The sequence below is a fragment of the Microcebus murinus genome, chromosome 10 (genome assembly GCF_040939455.1).
Source record: "Microcebus murinus isolate Inina chromosome 10, M.murinus_Inina_mat1.0, whole genome shotgun sequence".
Classification (NCBI taxonomy): domain Eukaryota; kingdom Metazoa; phylum Chordata; class Mammalia; order Primates; family Cheirogaleidae; genus Microcebus; species Microcebus murinus.
This window is the reverse complement of record NC_134113.1, coordinates 76,494,796-76,511,885: the sequence shown is the minus strand read 5'-3', so window position 1 is coordinate 76,511,885 and position 17,090 is coordinate 76,494,796. Positions and strand designations below refer to the sequence as shown.

The 17,090-nt window shown below is 42.7% G+C and overlaps 1 pseudogene; it reads left to right on the top strand.

Moving 5' to 3' along the window:
* The first annotated feature begins 8,300 nt into the window (after positions 1-8,300).
* LOC142873293 (myosin regulatory light polypeptide 9 pseudogene) lies at positions 8,301-12,652 on the top strand (annotated as a pseudogene).
* Positions 12,653-17,090: the final 4,438 nt, after the last annotated feature.

Sequence of the window (17,090 nt, the reverse complement as noted above, 5' to 3'; positions counted from 1 at the left end):
TAGACATTTTTAACATCAGGCAGAGTTTTCACATTGACTATTTTGATATAAAGAGCCAGGCAAATAGTAAATCAAAAGTAAAATGGTAATAGTAAATAGTAGACCAAAAGGCAAAACCACATCCCGGGGAACCTGAATGATATCTCTATCTCTTCACCTTGCCTATCTGGCTTGTGCAGAATATGGATGGGTTTTGAAGAAAGGCAGAGGGGTGTTGCAAGCTCATGTAGGCATTGACTTCAGTTATAGTTGCAGCTAATGGTGAGTTCTCTGTTCAGATTAATGTGGTCCTTAATAGCTGTTATATAGCTATTGAGCTGACCAATATTTAATTTTTATTCCAATGAGCTGATAATACCAGAAAGGTTTCTTCTGGTTGTCTCAAGCTGTCATCAACTCTGGCTTTGGGGCACAATTTTGTCCTCAGAGATCTTTTTATTTTTATTTATTTATTTATTTATTTATTTATTTATTTATTTATTTATTTAGAGACACAGTCTCACTCTGTTGCCCCAGCTAGGGTGCCATGGCATCCGCCTAGCTCACAGCAACCTCAAACTCCTGGGCTCAAGCCATCCTCCTGCCTCAGCCTCCCGAGTAGCCAGGACTACAGGCATGCACCACTGTGCCCGGCTAATTTTTTCTATATATTTTTAGTTGGCCAATTAATTTGTTTATATTTTTTAGTAGAGATGGGGTCTTGCTCTTGCTCAGGCTGGTCCCAAACTCCTGACCTCAAGTGATCCACCCGCCTCGGCCTCCCAGAGTGCTAGGATTACAGATGTGAGTCAGTGCACCCAGCCTGTCCTCAGAGATCTTAATCATCTTACTGTCCTTCAACATCTACTTGGCCACACACTGATTATACCATGTGACCATTTTGAAGGGTAGAAGGTAGCAAGATATATCCCTGTCGCAGGGTGAGCGAGGGTGCCCACAGCACAGGGATTGCCACTCAGTCATTTCTGGAGTCCCGCAATGGGCAATATGTTAGAATAGCTCCTACACGATGAAGCCCAATTGGAGGTATTTTAAGCCAGAGGCACACCATTTGGTAGGCCTCTTTGGATTTGGAGAAAGCATGCACCACATTTGGATGTGTGGCTTGCAACTGGTTGCCAAGTGAGCGCCAAAGCTAACAACTTTGAATGGAGCCCAGAACCAGGAAGGCTCTCTGGTTAGGCCATGGCACAGTTCAAGCAGGTCTGCCACTTGGCCCTTCTCCCAGCAGACATCTGAGTACCAGATGCTGGAATGGAACCCATGGTAAACTTTGTAAGAGGGTGACTGTGGGGACCCAAGAGAGTTGGGATAAGCTATGCTTTCTTCAGCAAGTCACTTTATCCTTTTGGGAACTAGCCATAGGCCAGCCCTAGGGTCCTGGCAGGGATTGAATGCCAGACCATGGGGCAGCAGGTTACCTTGCGGTCTGAGCTGTCCTTTATAAACTAATCTTACTATCAGATGCCTCTAGAAGCATTCCATCACCAAACGAAGGCTACAGATGCAGGAATGGGTTTGAGCAGGTCCTGAAGACACAAGTAAGTAGCATTTGCAGATGCTTATTCCTGTCATACGGCAACTGCTTCCCCCAAGCCACACCTGTGTTATAGGGAGTTCCCACAAGTGTTATAGGGAGTCTCCTGGGACCAGGTGACTGAGGAGAAAGTAAGTTACATCTAGTTTTTAGATGACTTTGCCTACTATGCTGGCAGCAGGCAGCAGCAGAAGCAGCTGTGGCACTGCAGCCCCATTATAACATAGCTGTTCACAATAGTGGGGCAGGGAGATGCTGAAATCCTCCCTGGGAGCAAGGTGTCGAGCAATGCACCTCATCCAATTTGGTTGGAGGAACGGGTGGCTTAAAGGAAATATCCCTACAGATCAATGGTAAGGGGAAGAGGAAGGACCGGCAGGCAGAGATTATTGATTTGACCAGATGTTTAGAGATTTGGAATGATCAAGGTCAGAAATTTAATGATAAATAGATTTTGGGGTTAGGTAGGGGGATCTAAAATATATTTAACAACAAGCATAATATACAGCAGAGGCGTTGGCTCCCGTGATGAGCCACACAAGGAAATCCTAGAGGGAAGATAGTCAGCCATGAGCAGCCACAGCCTCAGGATGCCTGAAGGCCCTGATGGGCACCAGATGTCACCTGCTAAGGTGTCAGTATCCCACAGCAGCCCCTGCTCCTGGCTTCTGGCCCTGCTTTACCTAGGGAGGTATGCAGCGCTGGGACCAGTCTGAGCAGCCCCAGTGAGCTTGCTGGAGGGTCGCTTCTGAGCAGCGGCAGAAGAAATCGTTGTCAGCAGCAGAAACCAGCCCTGAGCCTCTAAACCAGGGTCCTCAAACTTTTTAAACAGGGGGCCAGTCCACTGTCCCCCAGACCATTGAAGGGCCGTTGGAGAGTGCGGCACACATTCCACACATGCGCACTGTGGGCCCCAGACGAGTGGGCTGATAAGCAGGACAAGCAGCCATGGCAAAAACACCCGGCGCGCCGGAGAAATGTCCTCGGCGGGCAGCATGTGGCTTGAGGGCCGTAGTTTGAGGACCCCAGCTCTAAACCAAGCGGCAGCCAAGTGGGAGTTACACTGGACCCTGCTGTTGGCCAAGGCCTTGCCCACTGCCCTAGAATCTCAAGTAGGCCCAGTGATGTAGCAAGAAATAAAACTCGGCCATCTGTTACTGCGGTGAAAGAAGAAGATTCTTTCAGGGCGATAACGTAGGCCTTCGAATGTTGAATGTGAACTTCCCCCTATGTGGGCTGAACTTTGGGTCTGTGCCTTTAAGAGGGAGAAGTATCCTCTATTAGCGTGTCTGTGCCCATGGGCACGGGGTCTGCTAGTTCAGGAGAAAAACAAAGTGAAAGTAACACCAGCTGACAGCAAGTTGCTTGTTGATGTGAAATCTGGACCATCTCTGCTAATCTGGCTCAACTCGGAGAGATTCTGACATAGGAAGGGCTGTGGTTTGTCCTCACTAGAATAGTCACTTATTTTGGATTTGGATTTGCTTTCATTGCCTGCCACATTTCTGGCACCAGGGTTGGTCTTGCTGAATGCCTCACATGCTGTCACGGTAGCCCACACAACGTTGCTTCTGACCAAGGGAGTCACTTGACAGTGAAAGGAAGACAATGATGACTTGTCTTATTGTGTGCCCCATCCTCCACGCCACAGACCGTATACCACATCTCGTAGCGCTGGGTGATTTCCCGTAGGTATGTTGGGTATGTCCTTAGCCAGCCGGGGCCAGTCAAGACCATAAAGTTAGCTTGAAGTTCAAAGATCGACAAGAATGGTAACTGGGACTCAGTCTAAGAGCACATCCACTTTGGCTTACTAGTGCATTAGCCAACGAGCGATGGACTCAGGCAAGGATGCACAAGATCAAGTATTAGCATGATGGGCCGGCTCACTGAGGAAGGGGGCCACACCAGCACTCAACGGCCAGCCCTGCTACCATGTAAGAATTTCTTGCTGCTTCATAGATACCTCTATTCACATTCTAGTTCTCTACTAGTCTAGCCATGGCATACCCACATCATAATCAAAAGACTGAGCTATTTCTTCTGTAGCTCGAAGGTGGGTCAGGAAACCAAGAGATGGAATTGAGAGTGGTGTTTTCACTCTTATTACCTAAATGATCGACTTGAAAATTTTAGGCATGTTGTCCTTGAAACTGTTGGTTTAGAAGTTTTGTCACACGAGGAAGGAATGCTTCCATAAGGCTGCGCAGGTTGAACACTGTACAACTCCATGGACCACACAGTTTACAGTTGGATATATCAATATTAGATACAGTACTTATGATGAGGTCACTGCACTCCAGCCTGGGCAATGGAGCAAGACCCTGTCTCAAAAAAAAGTGGGTTTATCTGCTGGGTAACTGCTAGAAAATAACAACTGTGAATGAAAATACACATTTTCATTTGAGTCATCTCTCTTTGCAGAAAGGTTGAAAGTATTTGTATATTTAGAGACACCATTGCATTGTGTTAAGTAGAAACACTATTTTTATTTTTTGAAGTTTAAGAATGGGAAAAAAGTATTTTCATTCACAGTTGTCATTTTCTGGCAGTTACTCAGCAGATAAACCCAATTTTCTTTTTTTTTTTTTTTGAGCCAGGGTCTTGCTCTGTTGCCCAGGCTGGAGTGCAGTGACCTCATCATAGCTCACACTCCTGGGCTCAAGCAATCCTCCTCCTGCCTCTCCTCCCCAGTAGCTGGGACTACAGGCACAGGTCACTACATCCAGCTAATTTTCCTATTTTTAGTAGAGACAGGGTCTCGCTCTTGCTCAGGCTGGTCTTCAATTCCTGGCCTCAAGCAGTCCTCCCACCTCAGCTTCCCAAAGTGCTAGGATTACAGGTGTGAGCCACCGCGCCTGGCCCAAACCCATTTTTCGTGTTCTCATGAACCTTGGTGAGAAGCTGAGGCCACTTCCCAGTGCAAGGCTGAGAAAGCCACCTACTTGTTGCTCTGGCCCCCCTGGCAGTCAAGGCTCAGTAATGTGACCTCACATGGCAGCTAAACACTGCCTAAGTCACACTTAGGGGTACTGAATATGGACCAAATGATGCAAATAAGAAAGGCGGCAGAGAATTTATTCTGCAGGTGGCAGCAATGACAGCAACATCCAGCTTGAGACAGTGATTGAAGAACCAGCAGCAGTGCCTTGTGCCCAAGGTCATCTCAGGTGTCAGCTGTGCTGTCTAATGTTTGCTGGAAGAGGCAGCTGTTCCCAGGGACTGGTTTGGCACTGTTTTGACTGATGCTGGCTGCCTGGCCTCCATTTGTTTCTACCTGTCTTCTGAGGCTGGTTCTTCAGCCTTCCCAGAGATGGTGTGTGCGCTCCACATACTTTCAGTAAGTTATTTTGCTTCTTGAATCACCCAGAGTTGATTTATGTTACTTGCAATTAAGAACCTTGACTCGGCCGGGTGTGGTGGCTCACGCCTGTAATCCTAGCACTCTGGGAAGCCAAGGCGGGCGGATTGTTCAAGGGCAGGAGTTCGAAACCAGCCTGTGCAAGAGCGAGACCCCATCTCTACTAAAGAATAGAAAGAAATTAATTGGCCAACTAAAAATATATGCAAAAAGAAAAAAAAAAAAAAAGAAGCATGCCTGTAGTCCCAGCTACTTGGGAGGCTGAGGCAGTAGGATTGCTTGAGTCCTGGAGTTTGAGGTTGCTGTGAGCTAGGCTGACACCATGGCACTCACTCTAGCCCGGGCAACAGAGTGAGACTCTGTCTAAAAACAAAAAAAAAAAACCTTGACTTGTTGTCAGGAGCCTTCCATAGTATTAAGAAGTTTGAGATTTGTCCTGAGGGCAAAGAAAACCCACAGACATTTTTTAACTGAAGATAAATGTAATCAGATGAAAGTTTTAAAATTATCTTTTTGATAGCAGCATAGAGGACAGATTGGAGAGGGTGAGAAAATGGAGGTAGGGGCCAGTTACAAGGATGTTGAAATAGTTCAGTGACAAATGCTGATGGCAAAAAATCACAATGGCCGAAAAGGTAGAAAGAGTAGTAGGACGGATTTTTGGGATCCCAAGATATTTGGGAGATAGACAGTCCAGGAGTTGATGACTAGATTGGCAGAGAACAAGACAGTGAAGAATAAAGATGACTTCAAAGTGTCTAACTTGAGTGAATACATGGATGGTGGTGCCATTAATTGAGTTAGGAGGACAAGAGAAGCCGTGGGTTTTTGAGAGAAGAGAATTTATGCATGTTGAGTTTGCAAAGCTCTTACCCAGGTGGAGATGCCCAGTAAGCAGCTAGAAAAATGGAATTAGGAGACTGAAGAAGCAGATTTGGGAGTCCATGTTGTAGTGTTGGGCGAAGCCCAATAAGTAGAAGCCAAATAAGTAGAGAAGATTCTCAAGGAGAAGGAACAAAATAGGAACTTCTTCATGAATTTGAAGACCCTGAATTGATGTGAATCACTTATTGGGTAGGAGTTTTTATTGAATGCTGTAAGTGTTCTCAGTGCCTTATCATGACCTTTGTGGGCCCACTTGGCTCTGATTTCTATACACCTCCTACCTCTTGCCACATTTCCTTAGCACTGTCTCTTCCAGTGCACACCTCCTTTGAGTACCTGTGGCTCTCCACCTCCCAGTCCACAAGGAGGGCAGCCAGAAAGGTCAGGGAGTTAATGTCCCTGGGAGCAGCCCTCAGGCATGAAGGAGGAGCATTAGAGGATGAACAACCCAGATTCCTCCTTCCTCCTATGGAATAGCTTGGAGGCATATACTACCCTGTTTCCCAGAGTTACCCGCAGGACTGATACTCAGCTGCTGAGCTGCTCCTTTCTGCCCAGCTGGCTTTCTGCACTGCCCTCTCCTCTTCCCATCTCCCGGTGGCACTTCTTGGGATCACCTCCCAAACAAACTACTTGCTCTCAAATCCCTGTCTCTCTCATCTGAGAGAATCTGAACTAAGACTGCCTTCCCGCTCTTCCCAGGCTCTGAGGGGGAACCATTGCAGACGTACACAGTGCTTATAGCATGTCTCATCTGCTGCCATATTTTCCGTCTTATCCTCTGCCATCTTCTCTCAGTGTTACCCCTCTATAATCTCTCCAAACAGACGTGATATTATAAATGAGCCCCCTTGATGCAGCAGACACCAAGGGATAACAGACACCTGGATAAAAAGTCCCTCATCTATTCTAGGAAACAGGTGTCATGATAATCATATTTTGTATTTACTAAAATCTCTCCTTCTGAGGAGTTCAAAGTGTTCCATTATGCATCCCCCGTGGGTAAGAGCAGGACTGGCTTCTAGCACAGCTGTCAATTAGGTGAAGTGTAAATTACGTGAAATTGGGCTTTAGAAACCATCTTGTTTCCCCTTCAAGTGACCTTCTCCCTGTTCTTTTGCACCCTGGCACTGGGGCTCCGCCCTGCTGCCCCATCTCTGTTGCCATCCCCACGGTATTCATTTCCATCGTAACTTGTTCTTAACCATTTTTCAACCAATCTCAGCTTACGAAGTGATTATTAATGTTATTAATATGGCATTATTTTCCCCAGGAATGTTGGCATTTTAATAGGACGCATTTACAAACAGGAAATCAAAAAACAAACAAATAAAAACCCGAAATAGAATAGCAAGATCATAGGTAATAAGTACTTATTATAATAAGAACTTAACTATGGTATTAGGCCTGTTGGTAGTCTATACAATTCCAAATTGACCGATGGGGAACTTTCAAGAGGAAAAACATGGATTTATGGCACTCTAACCATTTCTGTTCCAGAGACAAGTTTAAAAAACAAAAATGGAACCAAAACCTTTTAACACAGAATGCCATGTAAAACGTTCTGTGCATTTGGTTACCCAAAGTGAGGTAAACTTGTGTGTTTTAGATTAAGCTTTACTGAACATTTACTGTGTAGACAGCACTCAGGGAGAAAGTGGGAGGAAATGAAAAAGAATGGAGAGGTTTCCTGTCTTCACAGGGCTTACTTGTGACAGTTTCTCTTTAGATCTGGGCTAGGAGGGATGAGTTTAGCTTTCAGAATGGGCTCTAAAATCAGCCTGCAAGAGAGAGGTGGAGACTTCAGATCTGATTGGAATCCAGAAAGTCTGCCTGAATTAAAGAAAATAGTGCACTTCCCACGAGGAGGGTTTTAAAAAGGCATCTCCTTTTCCTTAAACTCAGAGCTCAGGATGAAAGAGGGTAGCACACGTAGAGGGCAAAAAAGCCTCTTCCTTCTACAACCTCTTTTCAAAAACGATGGTAGTGAGAGGATATAAAATTCTCCCTAAATATGTCTCCCTTAAAAAATACACTCCACCAAAGAAAGATGTTGATTGAAAAATAGCACATATATATTGTTTGGTTCTCCCCTTCCCAAATATGAAACATCAACTTCAGGAAAAAAAAAATATTATGCCAGCAACTTAGCAACACAAACAACCAACTTCAAACCAACAGGGAATTTCCCTGCCTAGGAAGGGGGGGCGTGTGTCTTCCCTGGGTACAGCTAAGACTTCCTGTTAGAGACAACTGTTAAATGCTGCTTCTCGAGACTGTGGAACAAATGCTTTGTTAGTCCAGTGCTCCAGAATGGACTCAGCAGAAGGTTTATTTTCAAAATGTTTGAAGGCTAGAGAAGCAGCCACCCTGCGTTGGGGCTTTCTTCTCCCCTAAGCCTTCCCTGACCAAATTGATTTGAACTCTGTGAAAAATATATATATATATATATATATATATATATAATTTTTCTTCCAGAGACCATAACAACTATTTCCATAAAGAGGGCCAGATGTTTAATTTTTCCAAAAGAAATTTTAACAAAAACAAAATAAAAGTAACTGAGGAAGGATCGTTTTTCCATTGACTTCTTAACCCAAATGGGACTGGTTACGCCAGTCAAAACCACAGATTCACTTCCCCCCAGCACTCATCCCTTCGTCTCTTCTAGTCTCTGCCTTGACACAGGTGCCTTCCCATAATGCCCCTGGCCAGGCGCTCTCTGCCGCCGCATTGAATTCCAAGAAGCTTGTTTTTCCAAGGCCAGCTGTAGGTTGTCACACTTTCTCCCCGGCACTCTGGGCCTAATAATAAGTACAACATGGTTTCATCAGCTTGAGCTACATTTTCCTAAGTCAGTTAGGAAATCCCCACATCCAGGGGCCCGAAAAAAACAAAAGCTGCCTCCGAAAGAACAGGTTTTCAAACAGGCATTGACCCACCCATGTCTCCTGTGAGAGAATTCACTGGGTTAATTAATCAGAGTGGGAAACTAGTCGCTTAAAATAGCATCAACCCAGTCATAAAGTCATGCTCTGGAGTTTTTATTTCTCTCTAAACATGTTATGAAGCCTGAGCTTAGAAGGAGTTTCTCTTCCTGAAGATTTTAAACTTTCTTATGATTTTTATTAAGATTAATTTCTGTGGAAATAGTGAAGGTTTCAGGCCTCTCTCTGAGAGCAGTAGGATACCTGGACGCCTACCTGGGCCTTCCTGCCATCCAGCACCATAAAAATAAGAGATGCCTGTGGGTGTCCCATAGCTTGTTTGGTTAATGCAATGGCTCATAACTAAAATGCCAGTTTAACCACCAGTTTGTTTTGCTGGTGTTTGGTTTATACATAAACATGAGTGGGAAGGGACCAACATTTTTTTTTTTTTAAGTACAAATTTTATTTTTATTACTGCTGCTTTGTTTTTTGTTTCAAAGGGATGGCATGGACTCAGGGTACAACAGCTGTACTCAGCCCAGCTGGAAGGCCCCGGATTTTGAACTTCTATTTCTTAAAAAGGGGTTGTGTGTTGAACATTCGAGTGTTGTTAACCATCTCTATTTTATTTTCCCTACAGCTCCTTGTAGAGCAGAATCCAAGACCACCTCCAGCTCAGACAGAGGAAAGGGCCAAGGTGGAGGAACTGGCAGAGGCAATTTATACCTGGACATCTCATGAGGAGTTGATCGTCTCCCTTTATCCCTTCTAATGTGCCCTTGTTATTCAGGGCCATGCTGAGATTTTCTCTTTGTTCCTCCCATTCTCTTCCTAGCTCAGGGATTACCTGGCCCAACTTCTTACTATGTTGTGTCCATCCGTCATGAGTGAGTAGAACAATCCGGAACTATCACACATACACAGCAAGCACTCAAGAAATAGTGACTGACTTACATACAGGATCACAAAATGATTAGAATAACTCATGGGTCTTTCTAAGAAAAAAACTCAATCCTGGCTACTTCCCAAGGCCAATTTGATCTTTTTTAAAAGGATCAGACACACAAACATAACTTTGAGCAAAATGTCATTCCTAAGGTGGGCCTGGAACAAAGTAGGTCCCTTTCAGATAGGTTTGGGAGGCAACTGAATTCTCTTCTTTGTTTTGTGTTCACTTAAATAATTTTTATGTCAGCTATTTTATCAAAGCAAAATCCTGAGTATTTTTGAGGGACAGTGGTGATTCAGTGACAAAACAGGTTTTATAAGGATATGTTTAAATCCAAATGAAATAATTTAGTAAATCTTAGAAGACTAATTTTTCAAATGATCTTATCATTCTTTCGGGACAGGAGGGAAACTCAGGTTCCTGTGGTCTAAAATGGGTTCTTGCTAAGAGTTCTGGCCTGAGCTGAGGATATTCCTTGACCATAGGTCACTGTATGTGGAGTCAAAGGGGTTAATCCAAGAACAGCATCTTAGGAAGGAGACAAAGCTGAGGCAGACTTTCCTAGCGAGTTGTCCATTTGAAGGGGCTGAGAAGTCAGGGGAAAAAAATCTGTGTACACGCGAATGAGATGAAAACTGGGGAGATTTAGCTAGAGTGAAAGTCTAAAACAGTGAATAAGTAACAAAGTTGAGAAATAGCCTGAATGGTGAGAAGGTAATGGAAGCAACAGTTTATGGGGTGGTGGTGGTTTTGGGTGTGGTCCGGGAGAGAGCCATTAAATGCTCTGACATGGTGCAAATGCCTCTTAAGTTTGTTTCTAGGAAAAACACATTAAAAAATTAATCAAATAAGAATAATGGGAAGATTAAAACAATGAGCAGAATCAAAAGAACAGGAGAAATAAGAAAGAATACGGTTAGAAGGTGGCTCATCCCACTGGAATAAAAACATCTCACGGTATGAAAGTGACCTGGTAGGAGTACAGTCAAACTTCTGGATTAAGTAATTTCATTCTCCTCCCAGTGTGGACAGACTGTAAAGTATAATCCCTGGTTATTTTAGCAGTGTTAGTAGCCTGAAGGTAAGCCATTCAATAATGGCCATGGAGATGAAATACTTTATTTTTTATTTTATTTTAAATTGATTTATTTTCAGTTTATATTTTATTTCCTTTTATTTGATTTTTTTTTTTTGGGTAGACTCATTTATTTACTTATTAGACATGCAAAAGGTACACAATTTGGTGAGTTTGGAGATAAGTATACACCATAAAGTCATTCCCACAATGGCTGTGTCATAAACATATCCATCACCTCCAAAAGTTTCTTCCTGCTCCCTTTATTATTATTTGTATTCCTAACACTTAACATGAGATTTATCCTCTTAGCAAATTGTTAAGTATGCAATACAGAGTTGTTAACTATAGCTGCAATGCTTTATAGTTGATCTCTAGGTCTTACTCATCTTATATAACTGAAACTTTCTACCCTTTGACCAATGCCTCCCTGTTTCCCCCCTACCTCCTGCCTCTGGCAACTGCCATTCCCCTCTTTGCTTCTACAACTTTTTAACTATTTTTGATGTATCATTCAGTTGAGTTTTTTTTTTTTTTTTGAGACAGGGTCTTGCTCTTCTGTCACCTGGGCTAGACTGTGGTGGAGTCATCATAGCTCACAGAAACCTCAAATTCCTGGGCTCTACTCATCCTCCTGCCTCAGCTTCCTGAGCAGCTGGGACTACAGGCATGTACCACCATGCCTGGCTAATATTTCTATTTTTTTTGTAGAAACAGGGTCTTGCTATGTTATTCAGGTTGATCTTGAACTCCTGACCTCAAGCGATCCTCCTGTCTCAGCCTCCCAGCAAGCCATTCAGGAATTGCCATGGAGACAAAAGATGTGAGCCACTGTGCTTGGCCTCATTTGGTTTTTATGGAACTTTTCCTCTAAGTTGCTAAGTAGGAGCTCTACTCAAGATAGTGGACAGATCAAGTGGAGACTAAGTAGCCCTTAATCTACTTTACAATGACAGAAGATGCCTTCAAAGTGGGACCCAGAAATTTATTCCTTCATGATTGAATTTATTAGAAGCTTTTATATTTGCAGCATTTTGTTCCTTTGATATAGACAGCTTATTGGTCACCGAGGTACTCGGATTCTCGTGGCTGTGCAGGGATTTAACCACCACCATGTCTAGTAAAAGGGCAAAGACCAAGACCACAAGAAGCACCCTTGACGTGCAGCATCCAGTGTATTTGCCGTGTTTGACTAGACACAGATTCAGGAGTTCAAAGAGGCTTTCAACATGATTGATCAAGGAAGATTTGCATGATAGACTTGCCTCACTAGGGAAAAATCCAACTGATGAGTATGTGGGTGCCATGATGAATGAGGCTCTAGGCCCCATCAATTTCACCACGTTCCTCACCATGTTTGGTGAGAACTTAAATGGCACAGATCCAGAAGATGTCATCGGAAATGCTTTTGCTTGCTTTGGTGAAGCAGCAACTGGCACCAGTTAGGACGATTGCCTGAGGGAGCTGCGGACAACAGTGGGAGATCTGTTTATAGACGAGGAAGTGGAGGAGCTGTGCAGCGACGCCCCTACTGACAAAAAGGGGAATTTCAATTACGTTGAGTTCACGCACATCCTTCAACATGGAGCAAAGGACAAAGACGACTGGAAAGAACTTCAGATTCCAGCCAAACGTTCCTTGTTGCCGCTTTGGGTATTTCTGAGATTTTTTTTTTAGAGCCTGTTGCATGCCCTTAGCTTTACAGCTTTTGCTTTTCCTGTTGTATTTATTCTCAGCCATTTGGGGCATATGTATTTTTATAGTCAGACTGGAAATGGGACTTTTTAGCATTTTCAGAATAGAAAGTGTGATAATTTAACTTACCAGCTCTTCTCCCCCATAACTGCAGTCTACAATGTATTTTTTTTTCAGAGAAAGTTATTCACTCAATTTTTTCTGAACCATAATTAAATTTTACAATAAAAATTTAAAAAGCTTATTAATTTCAAATTATTTTGTTCACCAGTACCCTTAATATGAATCCAGTTCTGTGCCTTAAGAATGCACATTTAATTTATTTCTATATTATTTCATATTTAAATTGAAATGCAGATCTATTTTCTTCTGATTAGAAAACAAATATGCTTATTTAAAAAACTGCAAATTATATAAAGGTATACAAATAAAAAGTGTTAACTAATCACTAGGTGATAAGAGTTGTTAACAGTCTGGGCCAAGAAATTTTCACGGAGCACCTATGTACCATGCTCTATCGCTGCTTTGCACAACTAGAGCAGAGTTGAGTAGTTGTGACAAAGACTCTTTGGCCCACAAAACCTCAAATATTTACTACCTGGCTATTTAAAAAGAGTTTGAAGCCAGGTGTGATGGCTCCCGCCTGTAATCCTACCACTCTGGGAGGCTGAGATGGGAGGATCACTTGAGCTCAGGAGTTCGAGACCAGCCTGAGCAAGAGTGAGATCCTGTTTCTACTAAAAGTAGAAAAATTAGCTGAGCATGGTGGTGGGCACTTGTAGTCTCAGCTATTTGGGAGGCTGAGGTAGGAGTATTGCATGAGTTCAGGACTTCAAGATTGCGGCGAGCTGTGATGATGCCACTGCACTCTAGCCCAGGGAGACAAGAGCAAGACTCTGTCTTAAAAAAAAAAACAAAAAAACCAAAAAAAAACCCAAAGAAAACAGAAAATGAATTTGACAACCCTTGGACTACACAAAAGTTGTGGAAATGGGAAGAGAATATAGAAATGATATAGAAATGAGAAATATTTAGCATATATAATCAACAGAAGTTGATGACTGATTGGATGTGGCTTGCACTGCTGAGTGGATATGTAGCACTGCCATTTTCTGTGGTTGGTATTGTGGAGTTGGAATGGTGTGTGTGCATTTCTGTGTGTGTGTGCGTGCACATGTTTGTGCGTGTGTGGCAGTTCCATCTTCTAGGAGGGAAGTTAGAATTCACAGTGTACTTTTGCTGAAAAAATAGCTTTGGTGAGTCTTGGCGTGTGACTATTGTTATGTGCCCAAACACATGGAAGTCGTTTTTAATATTTCTTCACAACTTCAGAAAGTCTAAGTGTTTATTTTCCATGTTTATTAAAAAGTGTGCATACAGGGGAGGAGGTTTTGATTCACTGTGTCTATGCTCGGTCTGGATATCTGATCTGTGTGACACATTTCCTATTTCATCCCAGAGGACTTGTTCAGGGAACAGGACATTCACATGAAACTGAGGCTCTGTTCCTCTATCTCCTTCTCTGAAACCAACTGGGAGATGGTTTCCTGAACTGGATCTCACTTTCCAACTTGGTGATTTATGATTCTGCTAGTTGCATCTGTTTATTTTGCTTGCAGCCAATTCATGTTGGTTTTAAAGAAATATAAGTGCAGCAAGAGAGGAAACATTGGGATGGCAGAGGAAGGAAGACTTTGGGATATGGTAAGGGTGAGAAGAATTTAGGAAAACATAAGCTCATCTGGATGGGGGTTGGGGGAAAGGCTGCTCAAAATACAAAGACCAGAAGGATATAGAAGTAAAAGGAGAGGGAAATGGAGGAACAAATTGTGCAAACCTTTGTTGAACGGGGCCTGAATCCAGTCCAAATTGACCCCTGATCTCATCCAAGTACTGTCCGGCCCCCTTGCAGTTTGTAAGATTTGATGGAACCGCAGGCCACAGTGGTGTGGCCAGAGGCCATTGGCCTTGGGGAAGCATCTTGCCAGTGGGGTGATGTGGGAAGACAGAGTGCCAAGCTGGCCAGACGCTGGTCTCTCATGCTATGTGACGAAGGCTAAGTGACAGACGGATATCCACTTAACTGCTGATTCCTTCTCTCTACACCCTGTTATCATCCTCAGGCCGCTTTGTAAAAGGCAAATCTTGCCAGAAAAATGTATTTTTGGTCAGTTGATTTTTTTTTTTTTTGGTTCTTGATGATTAAACAACTTCCCTTTCCCCCCTCCGCTGATGTCAAAGTGAAAGCTTGAGATTGGTGCCATTCCAGAGCTGTCCCTGTGGTTGTTCTCTGGAGATTTCGGATGACATTTGGGAAAACTGCCAAGATGAAGCATTAACTCTGAGGACAGGAGGCAATTTCCACACAGGGGACCCTCTGAAGCCAAAGTGACTCTTGTGGATTGTGTGTGTGTGTGACATTGCAGAGGGACTGGCCTCCAATGGCTTATCTGCACAGTCACTTGTCTCTGCTTGTGCGTGAGCTGCTGTTGCACTTGTTCCAATCAGCTTGGCATCTGTATTTCTGCTTGTGAGAGCTCAGTAAATCCTCAGCCACTGGGGTGAGAGATTGGAGAGTTTCAAGAAGTGCAGGGAGCAATTGGTAGCTAAGAGGCTAAAAATGAGAAATAAATCCCTTCTTACGAACTCTCACTCTTTTGGAAGTAAGATTCTTTCTTTCCTAAAAACCAAACAGAAAGCCGCCCCTGCCCCTTTTTGGCTATTTATTACTTACTTATGAACTTTTAAACATTCAAACTTGGTCTAACCTATGTAAACACAATCAAAATCAGAGAGGACTCTGGAAATCGAGGCCAGGGTGTTCATATGTGGTCTTTAGGTGATTTCAAATAATTGTGAAGTGATTCAATGCTGTTTTGGGAAAAACAGAAATAAAAAATGCCCCAAGAGCCTGAATGGATGGTGGGTTCTCTTGAGAGCTGTAGCCTTGTTTTCAATGTAAACAACCCCCATTTCAGTGAGTGGGGTGAAGGTCCTTCTTCAAGGAAGACAAATGATTGAGATGGTTTTTCTAAGTCATAAAGTTCTTGAGCCACAGGTTGAAGATCCTTCATTTGCCACTGTATTGAGCTCCGTCACCTTGCATCCTTTCTTTCCCCCTTCCCTCTGCCCCACTGTTTCCTTTGCTTTCTTCTTCCCATAAATGTTTATCGAATATCTATTATATATCCAACATGAGTAGGGGCAGAGAATACAGCTATGAATCAGGCAGACATGCCTTTATGGAACTCACTATCGACACTGTTGGGATTTTCTTCATATGTTCTTAATTCTTAAAAATGTCCTATGTATAATAAGGTCTTCTGATTACACTACAAGTCCTTTGAGGACTGGTATTTTTTTCGTACAGGATGCTTCCAAAATAAGTGTTACGAAAACAATAACTGTCATAATAATGCTGATTATTCAAGTTTAAGCTCTATGGAAAGTTCATTATGAGTATGAATTGCTGTCATGTCAAGTAAAAAAAGAAATATTTTTTCTTTAGTGATATATTCTAATATGCCTTCCTTTTAATGGACATAGTTTGAGTAGTTTCCAAAACCCTTCAAGGACTGTCCAAGGAGTTTTGTTCATGTTTATCTTTCAGGGGTTCCAACAGCAAAGGTTGTTGCACCCAGGGGGAGCTTTCCAAGAAAAGTCCTCCATCTTGGAAAGAGGAAAGCATAATTTTTGGGTGACACCCTATTTTAAATCACTAGAGAGGGGAAAAATATTTGTCTCCAAGACTGTAATTTTCCAGATGACGCCATATTGTTGCACGGTTGCCATACCATGAGAAAGAGCATTCTTGTGGTTTCTGTACTGGAAATCCTGTAGGAAAGCTATTTCTGGCATCTCTTCATAATGAAGCCCAGTGAGGATGGGGAACAGACAGGCCAAACAGATACAGTCTGTGGTCACTCAGCATTTTAGTGAAGTCCCTTAGATACAGCATTTTTCATAGGACTTCTCAGTGTATGAGGTATTGAGTGGGATGGATGATGAGGAGTAGAGGGTGGAAATGCTAGTCCAGATCGAATCCCAGAGCAGTGGTCTAGTCAGACATACAGACTTTCATGTGATTATTCTCTCATAAAAATAATTTCGAATCTCTAATTTTATCTATTTTGATAGAAATATCTTTTTTCAAAATTAAATTTTGATAGCTAGGGACCACAACTGAGTATGCATTCGAAATAAAAATCAGAGTGACTGGATGAATACACTGATATTCAGTAGTAGTTTTTCAGATGGAGTTTGGTTCCTGTGAAGATCTGCTTTCTGAATCGGAGTTGAATGCATGTTTAAGGAAGTAATGATCTGGTAAAACAAAAATTATACAGAACTCTTTTTTGAAATGGAAAATTGTAATATAATGGCTTTCAAAACTCCGGTAACATTTTGACCAGGTAACGTTTTTCTCTTTAACTTAGAAATTGGCCTTATTAGGCCACCTTTGAATAGCAAATTCCAGAAATACTTCCAAATTGTATGCAGCTTTCTCTTCTGGGGTGAAGACATGAATAATGAAGGTACAATACTCTCGAAGGGCTGTTTAACGTCTAAGTACAGAAATTATTTTGTGGACAACACTATTTTAGAAGACACGTTCTGGGTGTTTCTGGCATCAGAGTGTAGAATTGATCTAACCCAAT